We start from the raw sequence: 25,292 nt of genomic DNA on the forward strand, positions 1-25,292 counted from the left end.
TCTTTTTTTATTCCAGATGAATTTTTGGAGAGTTCTTTCTAGGTCTGTGAAATATGCCGTTGGTATTTTAATGGGGAGTGCATTGAATCTATAGATTGCTTTGGGTAGTATGAACATTTTAATGATGTTGATTCTCCCAATCCATGAAAATGGTATGTTCTTCCATCTGTTTACGTCTTCCTCTATCTCTTTTTTTCAGTGTTGTGTAGTTTTCCATGTATAGGTCTTTTACCTCCTTAGTTAAGTTTATTCCTAGGTATCTTAATTTTTTTGGTGCAATGGTAAATGGGATTGCTTTTTTAGTCTCTCTGTAAGTTCACTATTGGTGTATAGAAATGCCATATATTTCTTGGCGTTAATTTTGTATCCTGCTACATTGCCAAATTTATTTATTAAGTCTATTAGTTTTTTGATGGAGTCTTTCGGGTTTTTTATGTACAATATCATGTCATCTGCAAATAAGGACAGCTTTACTTCTTCTTTTCCAAATTGGATGCCTTTTATTTCTTCTTCTTGTCTAATTGCAATGGCTAATATTTCCAGTACTATGTCGAACAGGAGTGGTGAGAGTGGGCATCCCTGTCTTGTTCCTGTTCTTAGGTAAAATGCTTTTAGTTTTTGCCCATTTAGTATGATGTTAGCTGTGGGTTTATCATATATAGCTTTTATTATGTTGAGGTATGAACCTTCTATTCCCACTTTGTTTTGAGTTTTTATCAAGAAAGGGTGTTGGATTTTGTCAAATGCTTTTTCTGCATCAATTGATATGACTATGTGATTTTTATCTCTCAATTTGCTTATGTGATGTATCACATTTATTGATTTGCGGATATTGTACTATCCTTGCATTCCTGGGCTAAATCCTACTTGGTCATGGTGTATGATCTTTCTGATGTACTGCTGGATCCGATTTGCTAGAATTTTGTTGAGGATTTTGGCATCTATGTTCATGAGGGATATTGGCCTGTAATTCTCTTTCATGTTGTCTTTATCTGGTTTTGGTATTAGGGTGATGCTGGCTTCATAGAAGGAGCTTGGAAGTGTTCCTTCCTCTTTAATTTTTTGGAATAGTCTGAGGAGGATAGGTTTTAGTTCTTCCTTGAATGTTTGGTAAAACTCCCCTGTGAAGCCGTCTGGCCCCAGGCTTTTGTTTGCTGGAAGCTTTTTGATGACTGCTTCAATTTCTTCCATAGTTATTGGCCTATTAAGATGTTTAGATTCTTTTTGATTGAGTTGTGGAAGGTTATATTTTTCTAGGAATATGTCCATTTCCTCCAGGTTGTCCAGTTTGTTGGAATAGAGTTGTTCGTAGTATTTTTTAACAATTCTTTGTATTTCGGCGGGATCTGTTGTTATTTCACCTCTTTCATTTCTGATTTTGTTTATTTGGGTCCTCTCTCTTTGCTTCTTGGTGAGCCTGGCTAAAGGTTCATCAATCTTGTTTATCCTTTCAAAGAACCAGCTCTTGGTTTTGTTGATCTTTTGTATTGTTTCTTTGGTCTCTAGGTCATTTATCTCTGCTCTGATATTTATTATTTCCTTCCTTCTGCTTACACTGGGCTTTTCTTGTTGCTCTCTTTCTAACTCTTTGAGTGGTGGGGTTGGGTAATTTATTACCATTGTTTCTTGTTTTTTGCAGTAGGCTTGTAGAGCTATGAATTTCCCTCTCAAGATTGCTTTCGCTGTGTCCCATAGATTTTGGATTGACGTGTTTTCATTGTCATTTGTTGCCATGATGTTTTTTATTTCTTCCTTGATCTCTCTGGTAACCCAGTCATTGTTTAATAGCAGGCAGTTTAGTATCCATGGCTGTTATTTTTTTGGATTGTTTTTATTGTAGTTGATTTCCAGTTTTATGCCACTGTGATCTGAGAAGACGCAGGATATGATTTCTATTTTCTTGAATTTGAAGAGACTTTGCCTATGACCCAACATATGGTCTGTCTTTGAAAATGACCCATGTGAATTTGAGAAGAATGTATATTCTGTGGCTTTGGGGTGAAATGTTCTGAAGATGTCAATTAATTCCATCTGGTCTAGTGAGTCATTTAGGATTGATGTTTCTTTGCTGATTTTTTGTTTAGAGGATTTGTCCAATGGTGATAGTGGGGTATTAAAGTCTCCTACTGTGAATGTATTGCTGTCAATCTCTCCTTTGATATCCTCCAGGAGTTTTTTTATGTATTTGGGTGCTCCTGAATTGGGTAAGTATATGTTTACCAGAGTTATTTCTTCTTGTTGGATTGCTCCCTTTAGTATTATGAAGTGGCCTTCCTTATCTCTTGTTATGTCCTTCACTTTGAGATCTAATTTGTCAGATATAAGTATTGCTACCCCAGCTTTTTTTTCATTTCCATTTGCCTGAAAAACCTTTTTCCATCCCTTCACCCTCAGTCTGTGTGTGTCTTTTTTTCTGAGGTGGGTTTCTTGTAGACAGCAGATATATGGGTCATGTTTTCTTATCCAATCCATTACCCTATGTCTTTTGATTGGGTTATTTAATCCATTTACTTTTAAAGTTATTATTGATAGGTACTTATTTGTCACCATTTTTATTCTTTACCCCTGTGTTCCTTCTTCGCTTCCTATTTATTTATTTTTTACAGCAGACCCTTTATCATTTCTTGCATTGCTGGTTTGGTGGTAATAAATTCCCTTAGTCCTTTTTTGTCTGTGAAGTTCCTGATTTCACCTTCAATTTTGATTGATAGCCTTGCTGGGTACAGTATTCTTGGATTCAGACCCTTCCTTTGCATGACTTTGTATATTTCATTCCATTCCCTTCTGGCCTGATGAGTTTCTGTTGAGATATCAGTTGCTAGTCTGATGTGGGTTCCTTTGTAGGTAACTTTCTGTCTCTCTCTGGCCGCTTTTAAGATTTTTACTTTGTCGTTGGTGTTTGCCAATTTAATTATAATGTGCCTTGGCGTCGGTCTTTTGGGGTTCATTTTGCTTGGGACTCTGTGAGCTTCTTGGATTTGTGTGGGTTTTTTTCTCCCTTGTGTCAGGGAAGTTTTCTGTCATTATTTCTTCAAACAGGTTTTCTATTCCTTGCTCGGTTTCCTCTCCTTCTTGAACCCCTATTATGTGGATGTTGTTTTGTTTCGTGTTGTCCCAAATTTCCCTTAGGCTCTCCTCCTGCTTTTTAATTTTTTTTTCTAGAAGCTGTTCTACTTGGGTATTTTTTCCTACCTTGTCTTCCAGCTCACTGATGTGATCCTCTGCTTCTTCTAGTCTACTCTTGATGCTTTCTATTGAGTTCTTTACAGCAGCGATGTCATTTTTCATTTCTTCTTGGTTCTTCTTCATTTCCTCTTGGTTCTTGCTCATATTGTCGAATTTGTCTTCCATCCTTTTCAGCCACCTTATGACCATTTCTCTGAATTCTTTTTCTGGAAGGTTGCTTGCCTCCATTTTTTTTACTTCCTTTTCTGGTGATGCCTGCTTTTCTTTCATATGCGGGCTGTTTCTTTGTTTCCCCATGGTCTCTCTTCTCCGGGTGTCTGGTTATGTAGTTCTCTCTCTCCTGCGTTGATTTAAAGGCACAAAATACAACACAATCAGGTACAACACACAAGGCACTGAACAGAAATGTATTCACGATATTAATAACCCAAAATAAAGGTGACCACCAGAGAAAGTCAAATTAGGGGATAGGATAGAAAGAAGAAGAGAAAAAAGAAAGAAAGAAAGAAAGAAAGAAAGAAAGAAAGAAAGAAAGAAAGAAAGAAAGAAAGAAAGGAGTGCCAAAATGAAAATGGGAAAAGGAAAAAAGTAAGAGAGAAAAGAAAGGGAATAAGAAAGAAAAGGGGAACAAACTATATATATGGGGAGAAAACTCTAATAGAACAGCCACTAATCCCAGCAAATGCCAGCAACAAGTACCTGGAGATGAATACAAACTACAAACAACAACTAATATCAAGCGAGGCAAGGGAAAACAGAAGCAAAAAACAAACAAAAATAAAGCAAACAAAAAAAACAAAACAAAAAAAAGAATAAGCAAAAAATCTCACAAACAGGCATAAAAAATCGATATAATCAACATTCAAGCAAACAACAACAAAAGGACAGAGAGAAAAACAAACAATTTTTTGGATAGTGAAGACAGAGAAGAGAACGGTGTGTATGAACTCGGAGCAGGGGATTGGAAATTAGATATATAAGTAGGGTGAAATTTTAACGGGGTAAAAAGAAAGAATAGGGAGAATCTAAAGCAGGAGAAGGGTAAGAGAAACAGGACAACAAAAGGGGAGAAGTTAGGAAGAAAGTGATGGCATAAAGGTAGAGTTGAGATAGAGTAGAATGATGCTAAAGGAAATATGAAAATAGAATGTAGAACACTAATCTCAAAGTCAAATGAAGAGATAATAAAATGACACTTTTTTTTAAAAAAAAAAGGTAAAATAGTAGTAGTAATAATACTGATTGAAAATAAAAATGTAATAATTAAAAAGGTAAAGTCAAGTGAGGAAAAAAGAAAAAAAATAGTTTCTTAAGTAAAAGATGAAAATAAATAAATAAATAAATAAATAAATAAATAAATAAATAATAAAATGTGCATTAGTGAAGGTCATTCACTTCCTCTATTGTTCTGTTTGGCACACCTATTTCCCAGTCAGGACAGTATTGCAGTTCCCTGCGTTCCACTGCTCCTCAGTGTTGTAAGCCAGTCCTGATTTTTAAGCACGCAGTGCGTCTTACTCTCTTGTGCTCCTTTATTTGTGATTACTCAAGAGTCAATTTGTGATTCAACCCCTGGGTGGCAGTGTTTCTGGATTGACCTCCGGTCTATAGGTCCTCTCTAGCCTCTGCTTAGATCCTGCTTTCCCTGTGGCACTCAATACCGGTTTCTGGGAGTGGGCTGCCCCAGAGCTGGTTCTCCAATGGTCACTCCCTGCTCTGATCCCCAGGTTCCAGAAAAACAACCTTCCCCTGCAGTCTCCTTGGGTGTCCCCAACTGGGTGATCCCATGCACTGGGCTCAGCAATCAGAAGCAATGATTTAAAGAAAAGAAAGCACAAGTGTGCGAACTCCGGGGCTGCGCGCAAGTCTGTGCAGTCCTTCCTTCCCCCCCACCACCCGCCCCCCTCCCGCCGTGTCCAAGCAGCTGGCACACTTTTAAAATTTTTAGGCTGTCCTGCATCAGATCAAAATGGGTTGCTTTTTAGAGATCCCCTCTGTTAGCAGCTCTGAGGACCCCCTTCCACATTCACGGATCACGCCAGCCCCAACAGCCACGGATTTTTCTAGGCGCAGACTTCCCCAGGTCCTCCAGCTCACGCAGTGCACATGCTTCTCTGTTCTGCCGGGACCAGAGACCTCACCTTATCCCAGGCAAAATCTGACCTTTCCATGGTGGAGTGTAGAGCTCCTCTGAATCCACATGTTTGCACCAATTGGAGACCGGTGCTCTGGGGTTCACAGCTGTTCGGTGGGTGCTGCAGTTGTAGATTTTCAGGCTTATGATAACATCTACTTTCCCCTTCAAGATGGCGTGGTCTCCGCGTCTGACCCAGTGGCTCTAGGAGGGAACCCAGCAGTAGTGGGGGCTGCCCAGTCAGGGGAGCCCCGTCCAGCAGTCCCCCACCTTCTCCTGGAGTATAGGTGTCCCTTAACTCACCAACAGACACTCCCCATGCAACCCTCAGCTGTTCTTTCTATCTGCTCTGGGACAGGGCTTGGGACACGTCTGTCTATTCTACCGCCATTTTTTTTCTCCTGTTGTTCATAATTTTTATCTTTACCTTTTTCTTCTTCCTCTTCTGAAGGAATACCTTTCAGCATTTCATATAATACTGGTTTGGTGGTGATGAACTCCTTTAGCTTTTTCTTATCTGTGAAGCTCTTTATCTGCCTTCAATTCTGAATGATAGCATTGCTGGGTAATCTTGGTTGTAGGGTCTTGCTATTCATCACTTTGAATATTTCTTGCCACTCCCATCTGGCCTGCATAGTTTCTGTTGAGAAATCCGCTGACAGTCGTATAGGTGCTTCCTTGTAGGTAACTGTTTTTCTCTTGCTGCTTTTAATATTCTCTCTGTCTTTTGCTCTTGGCATTTTAATTATGATGTGTCTTGGTGTGGTCCTCTTTGGATTCCTTTTGTTTGGGGTTCTGTGTGCTTCCTGGACTTGTAAATCTATTTCTTTCACCAGGTGGGGGAAGTTTTTTGTCATTATTTCTTCAAATAGGTTTTTAGTATCTTGCTCTCTCTCTTCTTCTGGCATCCAATAATTTGGATGTTGGTACACTTGAAGTTGTCCCAGAGACTCCTTAGACTATCTTCATATTTTTGGATTCTTTTTTCTTTTTGTTTTTCTGGTTGAGTGTTTTTTGTTTCTTTGTATTTCAAATCTTTGACTTGATTCTTGCGGTCCTCTAGTCTGCTGTTAGATCTCTGTATAATATTTTTTATTTCAGTCAGTGTATGCTTAATTTCTAGTTGGTCCTTTTTCATATCCTCAAGGGTCTCACTAAATTTATTGGCCTTTTCTAGAAAATTCTTGAAAAACCTTATAACTGTGGTTTTGAACTCTATATCCAGTCATTGGCTTTCCTCCATTTCTTTCATTTGTGTTCTGTTTCTTTGTCTCCACATTTTGGTGCTTCCCTGAGTTGATACAGTGGCTTTGTGTGCTAGGTGTCCTATAGGGCCCAGTGGCTCAGCCTCCCCAGTTACCTGAGGTGGACACTCTTGGTGCACCCCTTTGTGGCTGTGTGCACAGTCTTGTTGTAGTTAAGCCTTGGTTGTTGTTGGAATCACTTGGAGGAATTGACCTCCAGGCCAATTGGCTGTGAAGATCAGCTGTGTCTACGCTGGGAGAACTTCTCTGCTGGAGACACCCTTATGGGAGAAGTTGTGCGAGGCGGCAAGTTCAGGTGTTTACCTATGCCGCCATCTTGGTTTCTCCTCGACAATTAGAATTTCAATAAACCATCTACAGGGAGGAATGGATGAGAGAAGTTTGCCAAGAAAACAGATTAAGACTCAGATAATAATAAATGAATGCTGAGGGCTTTCATATATAATATCAAAGAGTCCTGATTGATTGGTATAAGTGATGAGGAACAAGGAAGAGAAGACGTTAATGATTGACCTCTAACTCTAAATACTTACTCATTTCCTGACCTCATTCTTCCTCACGCTGAGACCTGGATTCTGACCCAGTTCTTCCAGCACAGGAAAGTGATTACAGAACTCCTCTCCAACACAGGATTTTTGACAAGTCATAAAAAGTATAATATTTTAAGTAGAAACACCAAGATCACAGAGAACATATCAAAACCTTCAAAGCTCAAATTTTGCCACCTTTGAGAAGTTCTTCAAGGGAGTGGCTAGCACTGGAGCACCTCTGCTGGGCAGAATTGAATCCCTAAAAGGCCCTTTTCTACCTTCTGGGTTCTGCACAACCATCAAATTGAATATGTTGGAGGCTCCACCAGATGAGAACATCTTGTCAGCATTTTATTACATGCTAAAATGATATCTATCTATCTATCATCTCCTATTGACACCAAGTGATCTCATGGCAGCAGCTCCATTATAAAATGTCTTCTATGCAGATATTTCTACAAAATAGTTCTGCATTAGAAACTTGGTATCTTTAATCTACAAAAAAACAATAATAATGTGCAATATTTGCATTTTCAACTCAAAAATAAATCTTTTAATTTATTTTGTTAAGAAAACTTTTTAAAACATAGCAGAACAAATGGAAGTAATCTAAATATTCAATACAGGGAAATGATTACATAAATTGTAATATATCTAGTTATTTATAATAAATTATACTAATAACTATGAATATGTTGTAATATTAAACAAACTCATCATATAAAATTACATGTACATAATGATCGTTATGTAAAATCCTTATGCATTTGAAAAAATGAAGAGAACATTGGAAGGAAAATAATACAAAAATGACAATAGTTGTGCAGTTAAATATGATTATGAGAAACTTTATCCTTTTTTCAAGCTTTCTCCATTGATAGTTACATATGTTTTATAAGTGAAAAAATTAACATTTGGGGGGGGGTAAAAGAGCTAAAGAGACACCTCACTGATAAGATAAAGAGAGGGTAAAGAGGCATATGAAACAATGGTCAACATCATATATCATTAGGGAACTGCAAATTAAAACAACAATAAGATATCACTATACACTATGAGAATGGTCAAAACCCAGAAAAGTGACATTACCAAATGCTGGTAAGGATATGGAGCAACAGGAACTCTCATTTATTGTTGGTGTGAATACAAAATAGTAGTCATTCTGTAAGACAGTTAGGCAGTTTCTTAAAAAACTAAACATGCTCTTATCTTATGATCCAGCAATTGCACTCCTTGGTATTTACCCAAATGAACTGAAAACATGGAAGCAACAAGAGGTCCTTCATTAAGTAAATGAATACATAAACTCTCATATATACAGAGAGTGCAATATTATTCTGTGCTATAAAAATATCAGTTATCAAGCCATGCAAAAACATAAAGCAAACGTAAACATATATCACTGAATAAAAGGAGCCGATCTGAAAAGAATACATGATGTATGATTTCAACTCTATGACATTCTGCAACAGACAAAACTATGGAGACAATAAAAAGGTCAGTGGTTACCAGAGATTCATGGTGGGAAAGAAGGAAGGAGAAATGAATAGATGGCACAGAAGGGATTTTTAGGATAGTGAAACTATTCTGTAATGGTGGATACATGTCATTAAACATTTGTCAAAATCCATAGAGTGTACAACACAAAGAGTGTACCCTGATGTAAGCTATGGACTTTAGTTAATAAATAATGTATTAATATTAGTTCATTAATTATAAACACACCATCTAATGCAAAATGATATTAAGAGGGGAAACTGTTATGGGATTGGAGGGCAAGAATATATGGGAACTCTGTGCATTCTGATTAATTTTTCTGTGAACTTGAAGCTGCTCTAAAAAATAAAGTCTATTAAAAATAATAATTTTAATGTGGTTCACAAAGTCATCTGTCAATAAATTCTAGTTGTGCTTTTAATTTAGGTTGCTTAAATTTTTAGTTTTGAAGTATTTCTTTCCATTTGTAAACATATTACAAACTTTCTACCTAAATTTTAAAGCAGAATTATATAACACTAGAGGTCCAATGCACAGATTCATTCATTGGTGGGGTCCCTCGGCCTGGCCTGCACCCTCTCGCAATCCGGGACCCCTTGGGGGATGTTGGACTGCCAGTTTCAGCCTGGTCCCCACAGGCCAGGCCAAGGGACCCCGCTGGTGCAAGAATCCATGCACTGGGCCTCTAGTATGCATATAAGATCTTTGGTTAACCTCTTCCCGCCCTTCCCTTTCCCCCCTTCCCACTGAGATTCATCAATCTGTCCCATGTTTCCATGCCTGTGCGTTGAGCATCTACCCCCCTGGTGGTCAGTGTGCATCATAGCTACCCGTCAAACGGTAGAACGGTCGGATGGTCACTTAGGCTTTTATATATATAGATAATGAGGTTTTAGGGTTATGTCAATCTTGAGACTATTTTATAGAAGCATTCATAGTTAAGTAAATATTTGATTTTTTAACAATTCTTGTTGTCTTTGTAACAGATTTACTGAATGTTTGATCTCTGTTGAAATATATTGGTGATTGAAATAGCAGATTTTATTTAAATCCATATTCATTGAATTTTTAAATCAAGGAGAAACCTACTTGTAAATATAGCAATGATATCATAATATCTGCTTTTTAAAAGTAATTCCTTTTTTTTCCCTTGTGTTTCATCTCAATTGTTTATAACCATATCATCTACTTTTCTATCAAGTCTAAGATCCTTGCAGGCACTGAGGTTGCCCACTCATCACAGTCCACAGGATGAAAGCCTGCTTGCCTTTTCCTTAGGCACTTTAATGTTTCCATTTGTTGTCCTTTTGTTTTGGCAAGTTCCTTATTCCTTGAGGGGGAAAAACATTTTCTTTGCAGACTGTAGAACTTTCTGAGAGTTAGTATAATGATCTATTATTGCCCAGACAAGGTAGCTTCCCAAGGTAAAATGATGGATGTGCAACCAGGTAACTAAAGACTTATCTATTTCAACATTTAAATGGAATAAACATAGAATGAGCCAGAAAAAAAAACCAAAATCTATGGATAGGTAACATATAAGAAATAAGGGACATTCTGTCTATCATTGATTGAAGGCAACTATGAAAAATTAATAGCTTATCAGTACTTCCCAGATAGCTTCTCATTCATAATGCTCTAATATAAAATTCAATTAAATAACAACTGTTAAAGCTGATAAGTATGGTTGCTTTTTCATATTTAATTTTGAGCTCAATTATCTTGAAGTTAAAATATTGATTTCTGTGATCTACAACTAGCTCCCTAGTTATGGTAAGGTGCTGGCCCCTTTTATTACCATTACTTCAGTGTGGTCAGGTTCTTTGGCTCCTTCTATCCAATATAGATTTAAGGTGGTTGCTAAATCAGTCCAGCACTCCTGACACTGGCACTGCGCCCTCTGCTGGACACTGTTCTTCCATTTCCAAATCTGTTGGGACAGGAAGTGAATGCAACCCACCCCCTTGGAACCTGCAGAGAACACATGCTTATTTGTTGCCCTAAATTCTTCCACTTACTCATTTCATTTATATACCATAAGCATCTTCAGAAGCAAAGATCGTGAATAAAGAGATCTAAGCAAATCTTTACAACCACTTATCAACTTACCTTAAGTCTAAATACAAGAGATAAATACTGGCCTTCTCAGGGCCAGTTGCACGTGTGTTCATTTGTGTCCAATAATTTTCAAAGCTGTATTTCTCTGCTTCAACTTTGATTACATAACCCTTTGATATTTGTGACCAGCAATAATTAATCCTTTTAGAAAACACTTTTGTTCCTTTTTCTACTATACTTTGAGTGTGACAAAACTTTCAAATGGGAAAAAAGAAAAAGATTCACTTACATGTATACCTTTTGTCAGTTCAATGATATTTTGAAGGAATTTTTTTCTCCCCTTTTAAGATAATAGCTGTCCTGCCTGGCCAGTATGCCTCAGTGGTTGAGCGTCAAACTATGAACTTCCTGTGTGTTTCTACTTCTCAAATATTAACATTATTACTGGTACTAGAGGTTTGGTGCATGAAATTCATGCACAGGGTGGCGGGGGGGAGGGGGGTCCCTCAGCCCGGCCTGCACCCTCTCACAATTCAGGACCCCTCGGGGGATGATTGACTGTAGGTTTAGGTCCAGTCCTGCATGGATTGGGCCTAAACTGGCATTCAGACATCCTTCTTGCAATCCTGGACCGCTGGCTCCTAACCTCTGACTTGCCTGCCTGCCTGATCGCCCCAACCACTCACCTGCCTGCCTGATCGCCCCTTACCACTCTACTGCCTGCCTGATTGCCCCTCACCACCTCTGCCTTGGCCCCCGCTGCCATGGCTTCATCCAGAAGGATGTCCAGAATGATGGCCGGAAGGTCGTTCAGCTGTCCGGTCTAATTAGCATATTATGCTTTTATTATTATAGATATTGCTAAAGATACTATCCTCTTTTCAACTCACCAAAATCAGACCTCCTTTCAGTGAGAAGAAAGATGGAGGGAGGCTGCATCTCCCATAACCACTTCTGCCATCTTCCTCCCTCTTTTGGAATTTTTGACTAAAGACATCAAAAGTTAGATAATTCACCTGGCCAGTGTGGTTCAGTGGTTGAGCATGACCTAGAACCAGGAGGTCATGCTTCGATTCCCAGTCAGGGCACATGCCCAGTTTGTGGGCTCGATCCCCAGTGGAAGCCGTGCAGGAGGCAGCAGATCTATGATTCTCTCTCATCATTAATGTTTCTCTCTCTCTCTCTCCCCCTTCCTCCCTAAAATCAATAAAAATATATTTTAAAAAATATAACAGCTATAGCATAATTTTATTATTAAATTAAGGAATTTCCAAATGAATAATATTGACTTTACAAAAAAAATTATAAAACTACTTAGTTGATGGCTATGTGTTTACTTTGCAGTAAATAAAAATAAAATAAAAACAGAGTCCTTTCTGAAACTTTTATTTGGGGACTATGTATTATCAGTTTTATATTTGCATGCTGTTCATAAACGAGCAGAAAAGCCCTTGACTCCCTTTTCCCATGGTAGATCAAAGTGGTCAAGATAGGTACTGGTAGCTTAAGGGTGCTATTGTGAGAACAACCTTGGGACTGACATGCCAAAAATGCAAACAATAAAAAACCCAGGTACTATTCCTTAGGAAACCAATCAAGTCCTGCCCCGAAGGAAGTTTCCTCTGCCCCTTGTCTCCTTCTCTTTTTCTTTTAAATCCCTTTTATCTTCCTTTTCTTGCCTCCATCTTTGTGCCCCAGCCCAACTTTTCCTCATTCGTCACAGAATGACTAATCTGAACTATCTCCCACTGAATATACAATACACTAATAGTTTTCACTCTATTAAGGACATATATATACCTTCCCCATTTCTCTCAAGATTTTTTTAATCCCTGGATAGTCATTACATTTCTTATACTTTATTTCCTTTTTTTCCTCTCTTCCTCTTCTAAGTCATGGCTGTTGACTTGAACAGAATTTACATTCAAATAAAACCTAAAACCTTTTTTCCAGATTTTCGTACTAGCTACTAGAGACTGTAATTCTCCCACTAGGGAGTTCAGATATACTTGCTTAGAGTTTTTAAACAGCGAGGTGATTTCATCTGCTTCTTCCCAGTATCTCTCCAGAGAGGAGGGTGGACTATTTGAAAACTGGTTTGGATTGATAAAGCACTTTGCCCTTATTTAAATAATTCATCTTGCATCAACATCTCTTTTCATTCACTAAAAAGATTCTGCAGTCCTCCTCATCTGAGAGAACTAGGCCTCCAATGTCTGCTTTGATCCAGAAAAATCATTAACACAATCATCTCCTGATCTCTGCCAATGCATTTTAGATTTTCAAATTATGTATGGGCATAATTTAGCAAAATGCCACCAGGCCCCAGGTCTGCCAAGCATTGGAACTGGGCAGTCCCATGGCACGCATGTGAATTCATCCTATGGAAGGGGCTTGGTGATTGTGAGCCTGGTCCCTGAAAGAGCTGCCGTTAGCTGTGTATTCTTTATTCCAAGGAAAGAAATGCTGTAGTGAGTTCCAAGAAGGAGATCTCACATCTTAAGAAGCAAAATTTAGATTCCCATCTACTCCTTTGAGCAATAGAAAAGATGAAAACAAAGTTTTATACTGAAAAAAGGTCTGATTTTGGTGAGTTGAAAAGAGGATAGTAATATTTTAAACATGGGGCAATATACCAGTAACAATGTTGATATTTGGGGAAGAAACGCACAGGAAGTTCTTAAAGCTTAAGGGAAAGTTCCCTGGGTAGAGCTGGTCCATGTATACTAGTATGCCTTTCAACAAGTATTTTTTTAAACTCAAATCTTCAAATAGTCTTACCCTCTGTTTTCTCTGTCTATTCTAATCTTTTCTGAAACAGAGAAAGATAAACATCACCCTTAAAAGTAGCATGTAGATCATCCAGATACTCTATAATTACAAACTGTGTCAGAATTTCAATTAAAAATTCTAGAGAACAAATATACAATATATATATATATATATATATTGAAACTATATTTGAAAGAATATATATATAGAAACAAATATTGAAACTATCAAACATAGACTTTAAAGTAACTATGTACTTATATGTTCAAGAAGATAGATGACAAGGTGGAGGATTTTGCCAGATAACTGGAGCTTATTAAAAAATGGAAATTCTAGGACTGAAAAATATAATAACTGAAATATGTATCTTAATAGATACACATTTGTTGAACAACAGACTGGAAGACTTGACATAGATGAGTAAAAGATCAGAGAACTATAAGTTAGGTAAGAACAAAATAACCTGACGGAAGTCTGGAAAGCAAAAAGGATATAAACTACATATAAGAGTGAAAGTGTCATATGGGACGCTGGAAAATTCTAACACACACATAACACCATCTCCCTTCAGAAAGGGAAAAGAGAGTCAGTGAGTAGAGCAAGGGTAATACTTAAGCATCAGTGACAAGAACTTTCCAAGTAATGAAAGATATGAAGTCCTAGATTCAAGAGGTGCTCTAAACTCCAGAAAGGGCAATTGAAAAGAAATACACCTATGTACCTCACAGTAAAACAGCTGGAAGACAAAGACAAGGAGAAAATCACATAAGGATCCAAGAAAGCTACATTATTTTCAAAGGAACAACCATAAAACTAAGAACAAAATCTTCAATAGAAAAGATGTTAGAAAGAAGACCATGATATGAATAGGATGTCGGGGGGAAACGATCTGGCCACCGGTGAAATTACCTTTCAAAAGTGAAGCAACATAGACATTTCTAGACCACCAGAGGCGAAGCATAGTCATCAGCAGCAGCAGACATGAAAGGGCATGCTAAAAGTAGTTCTTCAGGAAGAAGGAAAATTACCTCAAAGGGAAATATAAAAAAGCAGGAAAAAATTATATGGGCTAACTTGGGAGCAAATCTGAATAAATGCTCACTATAAATAATAATATTTTAATGGATTTAAATATATGTTGAGTTGAAATGCATGACAATAATAACATTAATGGCACCTGGACAATAGGGGAATGTCAATAGAGTTCTATGTCCTGAAGTCTTAGCTTTGACTGAAATGTGGTAAAAGTACTGATATTTATTAATTTTAATAATCCAAGGACACATGTTTAATCTGTGGGGGAATTATTAAAAGAATAATGAAAGAATGTGTGACCAGCATGCCAACAGAAGAAAAATAAATGAAACTAAAATTGATTAGTTCAAGAGAATAAAAAAGAAAAAAAAGAGGAGGTCATAAAGCAATTGGGATAAATCAAATTGAAAAGAGCTAATAATGTGGTAAACGTTAAGTTAGTTTATATTTTGTGATCTGTTGATTGTTCAGAGTAGCCAGGAATTATGATGGGCAAACAAAATTTTATTTACCTGAACTGAAAATTTATCTGTTGAATTTAAAAAAAAAAAGCTATTGCTTATTCATTAGACAAATTTTCTACAAATAATAAAAATAATGATTAATGATTTTTGCATGATTATGATATGCTAAGCATTATTTTAGCATATCTCGTTAAAAAGGTTTATTAGCCCTATTTTACATATTTTTTAAGTAAATGTCAGGCAGGTTAAGTAACTGCTTACAATGAAAACAGATCTACAAACAGAAAATAATTTTTCTTTGTTTTTGTTGTTTTGTTTCATTGGTACACTTAATTATAACTATGTCAACTGTTTTAAAAAGAAAAACATAATATTCCATGCACTTTTTAAAATATGGCAATAATTAGACATGGAGTCATCTTAGCCAATGTGTGAAACAAGTTTTCAGAAAGAAAATAAAAGGAGTTGTTTACATTGCTCAAATTCTAGCAATTAGTCCAAGTTATCAATTTATTGAACAAACTTTTATTAGACATGTGCTATATGTTAGGCATCATACTTGGCCCTGAAGATATAATACAAAACAATTAAAGATGTGGTCCCTGACCCATGGGGCAAATAATAATATTAATTATAAATTAATTTCAGTTATTAGATAATAACAAGAAAAGACAAGCAAATAAATCATCATAAATTCTCATATGTGAATGAGTACTCTTTTATGTGTTACTAGAGGCCTGGTGCACGAAATTCATGCATGGGGGAGGAGGGGTGTCGCTCAGCCCAGCCTGCACCCTCTCCAATCTGGGACCCCTCGAGGGATGTCCAACTGCCCTTTTAAGCCTGATCCCAGTGGCATCAGGCCTAAACGGGCAGTCGGACATCCCTCTCACAATCCAGGACTGCTGGCTCCCAGCTGCTCGCCTGCCTGCCTTCCTGATTGCCCTAACCACTTCTGCCAGCCTGATTGAAGCCTAACTGCTCCCCTGCCAGCCTGTTTTCCCCTAACTGCCCTCCCCTGCAGGCCTGGTCCCCCCAACTGCTCTCCCCTGCAGGCCTGGTCCCCCCCAGCTGCTCTCCCCTGTAGGCCTGGTCCCCCCCAACTGCCCTCCCCTGCAGGCCTGGGTCCCTCCCAACTGCCTTTCCCTGCAGGCCTGGTCGCCCCCAACTTCCCTCCTCTGCCGGCTTGGTCACCCTAACTGCCCACCCCTACAGGCTTGATCACCCCCAACTGCCCTCCCTTGCAGGCCTGGTCTCTCCCAACTGCCCTCCCCTGCTCACCTGATCACCCACAACTGCCCTCCCTTGCAGGCCTGGTCCCTCCCAACTGCCCTCCGCTGCTGGCCATCTTGTGGTGGCCATCTTGTGTCCACATGGGGGCAGGATCTTTGACCACATGGGGGCAGCCATCTTGTGTGTTGGAGTGATGGTCAATCTGCATATTATTCTTTTATTAGATAGGATAGAGGCCTGGTGCATGGGTGGGGTCCAGCTGGTTTGCCCTGGAGGGTGTCCCGGATCGGGGGGGGGGGGTTCCCTTGGGGCGTGGGGCGGCCTGGGCAAGGGGCCTGTGGTGGTTTGCAGGCCGGCCACACCCCCCGGTGACCCAAGCAGAGGCCCTGGTATCTGGGGTTTATTTATCTTCTACAATTGAAACTTTGTAGCCTGGAGTGGAGCCAAGCCTTCTGCTTGCTCCGTGGCGGCAGCCATTTCTGTTGGGGTTTATGTATCTTCTATAATTGAAACTTTGTAGCCTTAAGCGGAGGCCTGGGCTGGGTGCAAAAAGCTTGGCTTCCTCCATCACCAGGGGCAACCGTAGCCTCCTGCTCTTTCCAGCTCCATGGCTGCCGCCATTTCTGTTTGGATTTATGTATCTTCTATCATTGAAACTTTGTAGCCTTGAGTGGAGGCCTAGGCCGGCAAGGGCAGGCGGAAAGCTTGGCTTCCTCCATCACCGGGGAAACCCAAGCCTCCCTCCTGCTCTCTGTGGCTGTAGCCATCTTGGTTGGGTTTATTTGCATATTCGCTCCTGATTGGCAGGTGGGCATGGCTGGTGGGCGTGGCTTCTGGGTGTAGCGGAGTGGTGGTTAATTTGCATATTACTCTTTTATTATATAGGATAATGAGAGACAATTTCTCTGAGAACTTAACCTTTAAGCCAGCAGAGCTTTACAATCAGGATAACTATGTTATGTATTTCTCAGACTGGAACACTTCTGAGAATGAAAGGGGGCATGTCTACTAGTTAAGCAGGGTGTCAGGCCAAACCAGAATTCATCCTCTTTCTGAGCCAAAACAAGGATGGGTTACTTTCTAAATGCAACCAGAAGACATTAAAATGTTTCAGCAGGGAGTATTTACTGTCTGGTTTACATTTTTAACAGACCTCTCTAACTGCCCATTGGAACATGATTAGGGTAATGAGCAAAAAATGAAGGTAGAGAGACAAATTCTAAGTACATGGTACCCATCTAGGTAGGAGAGGGACAGTAGCTTGGATTGATGAGGCAAGAATGTAAAGTAGCCAATTCAAGATAAAACTTGCAGTGTTACACAAAAATTACACAAAGTATTACATTTTTATTTTAACTTGTATTTTAATAAACACATAAGAAATTATCTTGTCAGGTAATCTTGAGAGGGGGTTTTTAGTAGCACTAACAGACATATAAACATGGCGAAATTTTTTATGTGTACAAAAACCACCAAGGGTTAAAAAAAAAAAAAGTTATCCAATAAACAGCTCCCCTTTTCCCTACCAACTCCATTTTTGAGCTTTCATCCAATTTTTATCAGTTTGTAAGTTCATATACATTTATTTATAAAGACTATTAATTTTTTGTGCTGCAATATTTTTTCCATCCTATTGTCTACATTTTCACTTGTTTTTATGTCTTTGGCCATTCAAAATATTTACTTTTATATTTGTATATAAGAAAATACATGTAATTTTTCTTTATAGATACAGTTAATTTAGAAGTTTGCTTCATCCAAAACATTGTATAAATACTAGAGGCCCAATGCATGAAGATTCATGCAAGAATGGGCCTTCCTTCCCCTGGCTGCTGGCACTGCCTTCGCTCTGCCCAGAGCCGCCTTCCTCCCCCACCCCCGGCCCGGAGCCGCCTTTCCGCTCAGGCCCAGAGCCGCCTTTCCACCTTCCCACGCTGCCCAGAGGCCTGGAGCAGCTGGGGTGGTGCAGAACACCTGTCTCATCACGATGGCAATGATGCAAGCATCCTGCCCCCAGCCACTCAACGCCTGTGTATGCAAATTAACCCTCCATCTTTGTTGGGTTAATTTGCATATTCACTCCTGATTGGCTGGTGGGTGTCACAAAGGTACAGCCAATTAGCATGTTACTCTTTTATTAGGTAGACTAGAGGCCCGGTGCACAAAATTCATGCACTAGAAGGGGAGGTGTTCCTCAGCCTGGCCTGTACCCTCTTGCGGTCCGGGAGCCCTTGAGGGATGTCTGCCTGCTGGCTTAGGCGGGGAGCCGGCCTAAGCCAGCAAGCAGACATCCTTCTTGCAGTCCAGGACCCCCCATTCCTTACCGCCCACCTGCTCGCCACTCCTTAACGCTGCCGCGAAGGTGGGAGAGGCTCCTGCCAATGCCTCTGAGCTCACCAGCTGTGAGCCCAGCTTCTGGCTGAGCAGTGTTCCCCCTGTAGGAGTGCACTGACCACCAGGGGGCAGCTCCTGCATTGAGCATCTGCCCCCTGGTGGTCAGTGTGCATCATAGTGACCAGTCATTCTGGTTGTTCCACCATAACTGTCACTTAGGCTTTTATTATATAGATACGCACAAGTATAATTTTATTATTTTATATATTCACTTATATATTTCATTAAAATCTCTAATCCATCTGAAATGTACTTTTGTATATGATCTGAGATAGAAACAAGTATTCTTCATCTTATTAAGATATATCATATTTTCAAATCTGAACTGAAATTCTACTTCAGTTTTTATATAAAGTTCTTAAGTCTTAAATCAATATCTGTATGCTCTGATATACTCTATTATTTATCTATTTCTGTACTCATATATTCTATTTTTTTGGAATGACTTTTTGAGTAAGTTTTAGTAAGGGAAGTCTCTGTAGTGATCTTTTATTTCCCCTTGTGGTAATCCTGAAAATACTTTTCATCACATACACACAGACACGCACACACAATAATATCTATTCTTATAAATAAATCAAACAATACAAAATATATGGCACATGTTATAATTCTCAACCTCTCCTGATCTGATTCTTCCAGTTAACCACTATAAAATATATTTTCTTTCCATTTTCTTGGTAAGAAATTCATTCCGGACTAATATTATTTTTTAATAATTTCATTAGCTATTCAGACACTTATTCTTCTAAAGAAACTTTAAAATATTTTAATCTAGTCCATAAAATGAAGCACAAGTCCTTTTACCAGTGTCTGGAACACACTGGCAGCCCGTAGATCTGTAGATATTTTTTTTTCAATCATCCTGCTTTAGTAAAGCTTGTGGGGCTACAAGAAAAATAAATCTACTCAATCTAGCTGATGAAAATGGGGATTTGTCAACTCTAAGTCTTCAAGGCCATGATAAAAAGTGGAAGGGAGTTTGCCAAAATATAATAACAGGACAGGTACTAAACTGAGACAGAGTTTCACTAATGATTCATCTTTCAAATTGAACTAAATTGTTTAACAACCAGTTTAGAGGTGCTGGATACTAAAATGAAAATGACAGAATTACTATCCTTGTGATGCTCACTGTCTAACGGGAAAGTGGGATGCAGAAATAATGTGACTTGTATGGTGTCACACAGGTAATTCAACTGCCACCTGAAACTTAAACCGCAGTACTTCCCTTCTACATGTGCCTCCAAACCCTGTTAACTTTACAAAGTTGCTCTGTCTTTATCTATTCATTCTGTTGCTTGATTTCAGTCTCAGAAGAAAAGGGGATCTTCTTATGAAAGCTAACCTATGACTCTTAATCTCATTTATCCCAACTCTCTCTTTTTATATTTAAAAGTATCATTCTGTTCATTCTAAAATTTATATAAAAGAAAAAAATTGTGTGCGTGTGGGGGAGAGAGAGAACCCAATGACCCTTGACTTCTCTGTCTATCTGACCCTGTTAATCATTTCTTCTTTCTTGAAATTCTTTCTACCTTGACTTCTCTGATAAAATACTATCATAGTTTACTCCTTTCCTCTTCCATTCATCCTCTCATGCAATGGCATAGCATCCATCTCCTACTCTGTAAAAGACGTATTTGTTTTCTTCTCATATTATTTCTTGTCTCCTTAGTGTTTTTGAATGTCTCATAAATCTTTACTTTCACCTCTTGCCAATTTCAAAATCTCCAGTTTTACATACCCAACCATCTGTTAGACATTGTTGCCAATACTCACCAAAACTGAAAATTTCAAGATTTCCCCCTATTTAATCAAGAACATGCTCCTCCTTACTTATTTCTATTGATGATATATTCATTCTACCAATCTCCTATTCATGAAGCTTTGGCTTGACTTCTCTCTTGCCTTTACCAACCCCTGCCTACCAGCACCACCATCCAATCATTCACTAGATTTTGTAGCTTCTGCCTGAAAAATGTCTTGCATCCAACCTTTTCTCTTTTTTTATTTTTTATTTTTACTGGCCCCAATTTAATCCAGGCCCACAGTATCTATTACCTGGAATATTTATTACAAAAGTATTTCTAGACTCCATGATGGACTGGAATTCAGTTATAGAGTGTGTGGCATGTAATATTGTGTGGACAAGAGTTCAAATGTCTACTTACTTATTCACAAGTACATTTTCAGCACCAACAAGTTGCCAGGTAAGGTTCAAGATTCTGGGGATTCAGCACTGAAAAAAGTAAAATCAAGAAAGTCCATGAACTCATGGAACTTATATTTTAGTGTCTACGTCTGGGTTTGAATCTTGGATCTAACATTTTTAGATTTATGATCTAACCTTTCTAAGCCTATGTAATTTTATCTGTTTATAAACAGGGGGGAGAGAGGGCATGGGATATATTTACATACAATGCAGGCTCTTTCAAGATATAGAAATTAGATAGGCTAATAGTTCATGTAATTTATCCAGTATGCATTAGCTCTTTTTTCTGACATGTATATTTTGTTCTTTCATAAGCTTGCCTTACTCACCTCTCATCCCATATATTAGGGTTCGTTTTGTTTTGGCCCATAACCCTCTTTCCAATCTTTATATATAAAAGGCTAATAAGCAAAGTGTCCCTTGGGAATTTAACTGGAAGACTGGGAGTTCTATTGCTCACTATGATGTGTGCTAACCACCAGGGGGTGGCACAGAACGAAGGAAGAGCCCAGCTGGCAGCCGGCAGCTGATGAAGGGAGGCCCCAGCCAGCAGCCAGAAGGCCCCAATCGACCCAGATCGCTGGTCCGGCCTAGGGACCCTACCCATGCACAAATTTCGTGCACTGGGCCTCTAGTTTATTACATAAAGCACAAGCTACACAATTTTAGCATTTGCTCTCTTTTGTCATTCTGTAAAGTTTTTGAATTTGTATCCATACTTTTTTAAGTATGAATCAGAACTTAAACCTTGAAAGATATAAAGATTCTTCAACTTGGAATAAATTAAGAACAGTAATAAATATGAAAATAACTAGATTTCACTTTTCTTTGTAATTTTTTAATTCAAACTCAAATATGTTTTTCTTCCCCAAATTAAAAGTTTTAAAATGAAAAAAAAAAATCTCTCTCAACTTGCTCTCACTCTCACTCTCTCTTTCTCCATTAGAAACTAAGAAGGAAGGATCTTATTCAGATCTTCACTATATTTCTGATTCATATCCAGTGGACAAGAGTAGAAAGCATTCATCCAACCAATAATTATTGAATGACGATGAAGTATCAGATACTCTTTCAAACTCTAGGGAAGTCCTGGCTCCTGCTCTTGTGAAGCTTGCATTCCAAGGTATGAAGCACTAGCTCTGCGGCAGCTACTGGGGTAGTGATAGTAGCCTATGTGTGAATACAGATGTTACAGAAGATATTGGAGGTGATCTAGGCAGTGTTCAGCCTAGCAGAGAAATCTCTATACTTGTCCTTCATTCCACCTTTTCTTTTTCTTTTTCCAAATATGTTTTTATTTATTTCAGAGAGAGGGAGAGGGAGAGAGAGATAGAAACATCAATGATGAGAGAGAATCATAGATTGGCTGCCTCCTACACACCCCCTACTGGGCATGGAGCCCATAAGCAGGGCATATACCCTGACCTGGAATTGAACCATGATCTTCTGGTTCATGGGTCAACGCTCAACCACTGGCCAGGCAATTCCACCCTTTTTTGGATGCCTTCAGCAACAAGGCACTCAGTATTTCACCCTTTCCATTTTTAATAGGTTCCAACATTAAAAGTTCTCATATTTTTTCTGGCTTTTCTGATATTTAAAGGTAGCTTTATACCTTTTCTCCAACTTTTACAGTGACACAGCCCCTAAATTGATCTAAAAACATTCAATTTTTTATTCATTCTAAATGTAATATTGTTATCAATATTGCCAATGTGACTCCAAGATTCATAACTATTTAAAATGGTTTCTATATATAGACTGGCTCAAAATACAGTGAATCATTTCTTCCTACTTTGGTTCAAGCATTTCATGGTTGAAATAATCCTAAATGCCTTGGTCATTTTAACTGTTTGCTTCATATTAAACCTTTGTGTCCATAGAATGTTTCTGGTCATTATTACTCTACGGCCTTACAGCTAAATCTGAGGGATGGTGAAAGCAGGTGAAGCCAGCAAGCCCTTCTGATTTTATATCATTTCTTGAGATTAAGTACAGAGTGACATGACTTAATGATTTGCATTTTAATTTATCAAAATTTAGAATGTCCTTCAAGCACAGAGCCAAAAGTGGAGTTACAAGCTTACAGGAAACCAAACAGTTCTATAATCATTCAAATAAAATTGTTGGCATTGTACTCATGTGAACAAGAACATTATATTAATATATTATTGTTATGCCATTTGAAATATGGATGTTTTCTGGCAGGTAGGTTACAAAAACAACAGATTATACCTAAATATTTTATGACTTCTTGGAGAAAGCTGATTTCTTTCATTTACATCCTGAATATTTGTTTTATATAAATAAATTTTTATTCCATTCAGTTGAAATAATTTGGAAGTTATTGGAAATGCTGAAAAACTTGGTTTCTAAACTTTTAGAAAGATCCAAAAAGTCTCAGATCACCATGTTATAATCAATGATCAACATTTATTCATTATAAAAGAGAAAACAAATACTTTGTACCATCATATATATATATATATATATATATATATATATATAGCCATTGTTGAGCCCACAAAGCAAAGGACATATAACAATGTACAGCAGAAGGAAAAAGTAGTTTTCATATATGCATGACTATTTAAGAATTACAGATATACCAGCAGTCAAAAGAAATTTTAGAATTCAATAAATGTTTAGAAACTTAAGACAATTAATGAGTTTAAATTTTTGAATTTTGAAATTCTTATTTAATGAGAAATAAAAATCTAAAATAATGACAATATTAATTATAGTGTTTACAAAGGCTTTGGAATTTTAAATATGCCTGGGTCTTCTTGAAGCACATAAAATTAAAATAATGAAGTCACAATTTGTTTCTTAACTGTTTTATATTCAGTAATTTTTAATGAAGCAACTAAATTAGGCATAACTTGTACAGCTTTAATGCAGTTATGATGAATCTATTTTACTTGATTAAAAATGATAAAACCAGGGAGCCTTAAATATTATCTTAAAAGATTAACTACTGTGTCAATTACAAATCTAGGGGAAAGGTATTTATAAGGGAATAACTATTCTGAACAGTAACTTCCTTTTGTTCATTTCATTTAATTAAAGACTCAATCAACTTTCATTCTTAATATTACAATTTTCCTAAATTACACATTGGCCGGGCTAAGTCAGTTTAACACTAGTGAAGGTTCAGCAAGTAATCCATTTTTTATTTAATCGGGGTAGGTAATGAACTACTTAGCAGTTTAGAGTGATCTAATTAGCTAAACAATCACCAACTGTACATTGCATTTTGTGTTACATGACATAATATGAATAAATAGCAGTAAAAATCAATTATATGGGAACCTAAATGATGATGAGGCCTGCTCTGCTAACAGGTATATTGAGTAGAAGCCTCAATTCCTTAAGACTGAGTCCATGAAGCAAATATTTTTATCTGTCTTTGAGGATGACCAATTCATCAAAGTATTTACAAAGTTTCCAATTGTAGAAAGTAGATGTGATCATCTGTATTTTATGTTTATTTTGTCCAATGAAAGGGGAAAACTTGCAAAGGAACAGTTTTTATCTATTTACCTAAGGAATACAAATAACTCTACCTACATTTAATTGCCAGTCTCTAAATTGGTAAATGTCTTCTCGGAGCAATTATAATGAACAATTCCTCCCTCCTAAAGCCCTGCACCATGGTCAAATAAACAGCACCACATGATCATACCTTCTGGCCTCAGCCTTTTGCCTTCTCACCAAGGTAGCTACACCTGCAAACTGGGGCTATTATCCTTGAGTTATGTAGCGTAGCCCAACACCAGGAGATTCTCCAAATGCTAATACAAATCAATTTCTTTGATAAAAAAAAAAAAGCATTAAAATTTTCAATCTTTAAAAACACAAGAGATCTCAGTATTTTGGTTTTGCTTGTTTTTAAGTTGGGAGCAGGAAGCATCTGAAAAGTGGTTTTAAAGGAAGCAGACTGGTACTTGCATAGGACTGCATTCTGGTGGAGCTCAAAGTGACGAAAGTTGATTTGCATTATTCTACCACTATAACTGAAGCGTCATGCCCTGGAAACCCTCGCCAGACAAGAGGAGTTCACAGAAAAAGGACTCTGCAGAGCGCTACCATAAATTCAAAACTAACTCTCCGAGGCCCGCAGGCTTTGCCAAAGAGGGACGCAACGTGGGACCTGGAGAGTCCCGCGCCTCCCGCCTCTGAAGGACCGGTCAGCGTCCTCTCCCTCCTGCTGGAATCGTAAGTGAATGTCACCTGCACATCTGCCCGACTCGCTCTGTGGGTCCTTCTCGTCCTCTGCACAGTTAGGACAGTCTCTAGTGCCCATTTCCAGCCTTGGCCGCCTTCAGCTCCAGTGTCCTTAACCCCCGCCCCTCGCCACCAAGCTGGTCCCCTCCCCCGTGGTCCCAGCCCCTCCGAGCACTACCGGGCGCTGATTGGCCATGGCGCTGACAGGAGGCGGGGCCTGGAAGTCCCGGCCAAACCCGCCCCCGCGTATAAGCCCCTTCTGGGCTCTCTCTTTCCATCTCT

The 25,292-nt window shown here is 38.4% G+C and overlaps 1 long non-coding RNA gene across 1 annotated transcript; it reads right to left on the bottom strand.

Annotated features, from left to right (window-relative positions):
- Window positions 1-1,822: 1,822 nt before the first annotated feature.
- On the bottom strand, window positions 1,823-25,124 carry LOC308248602. Its single transcript, XR_013960628.1, has 3 exons — window positions 25,017-25,124; window positions 20,743-20,810; window positions 1,823-3,526 (listed from the first exon to the last, which is right to left on the bottom strand). It is a non-coding gene; the product is annotated as an uncharacterized lncRNA (long non-coding RNA).
- Window positions 25,125-25,292: the final 168 nt, after the last annotated feature.

This window comes from Plecotus auritus (genome assembly GCF_963455305.1).
Source record: "Plecotus auritus genome assembly, chromosome: 5".
In the NCBI taxonomy this organism is placed as follows: Eukaryota; Metazoa; Chordata; class Mammalia; order Chiroptera; family Vespertilionidae; genus Plecotus; species Plecotus auritus.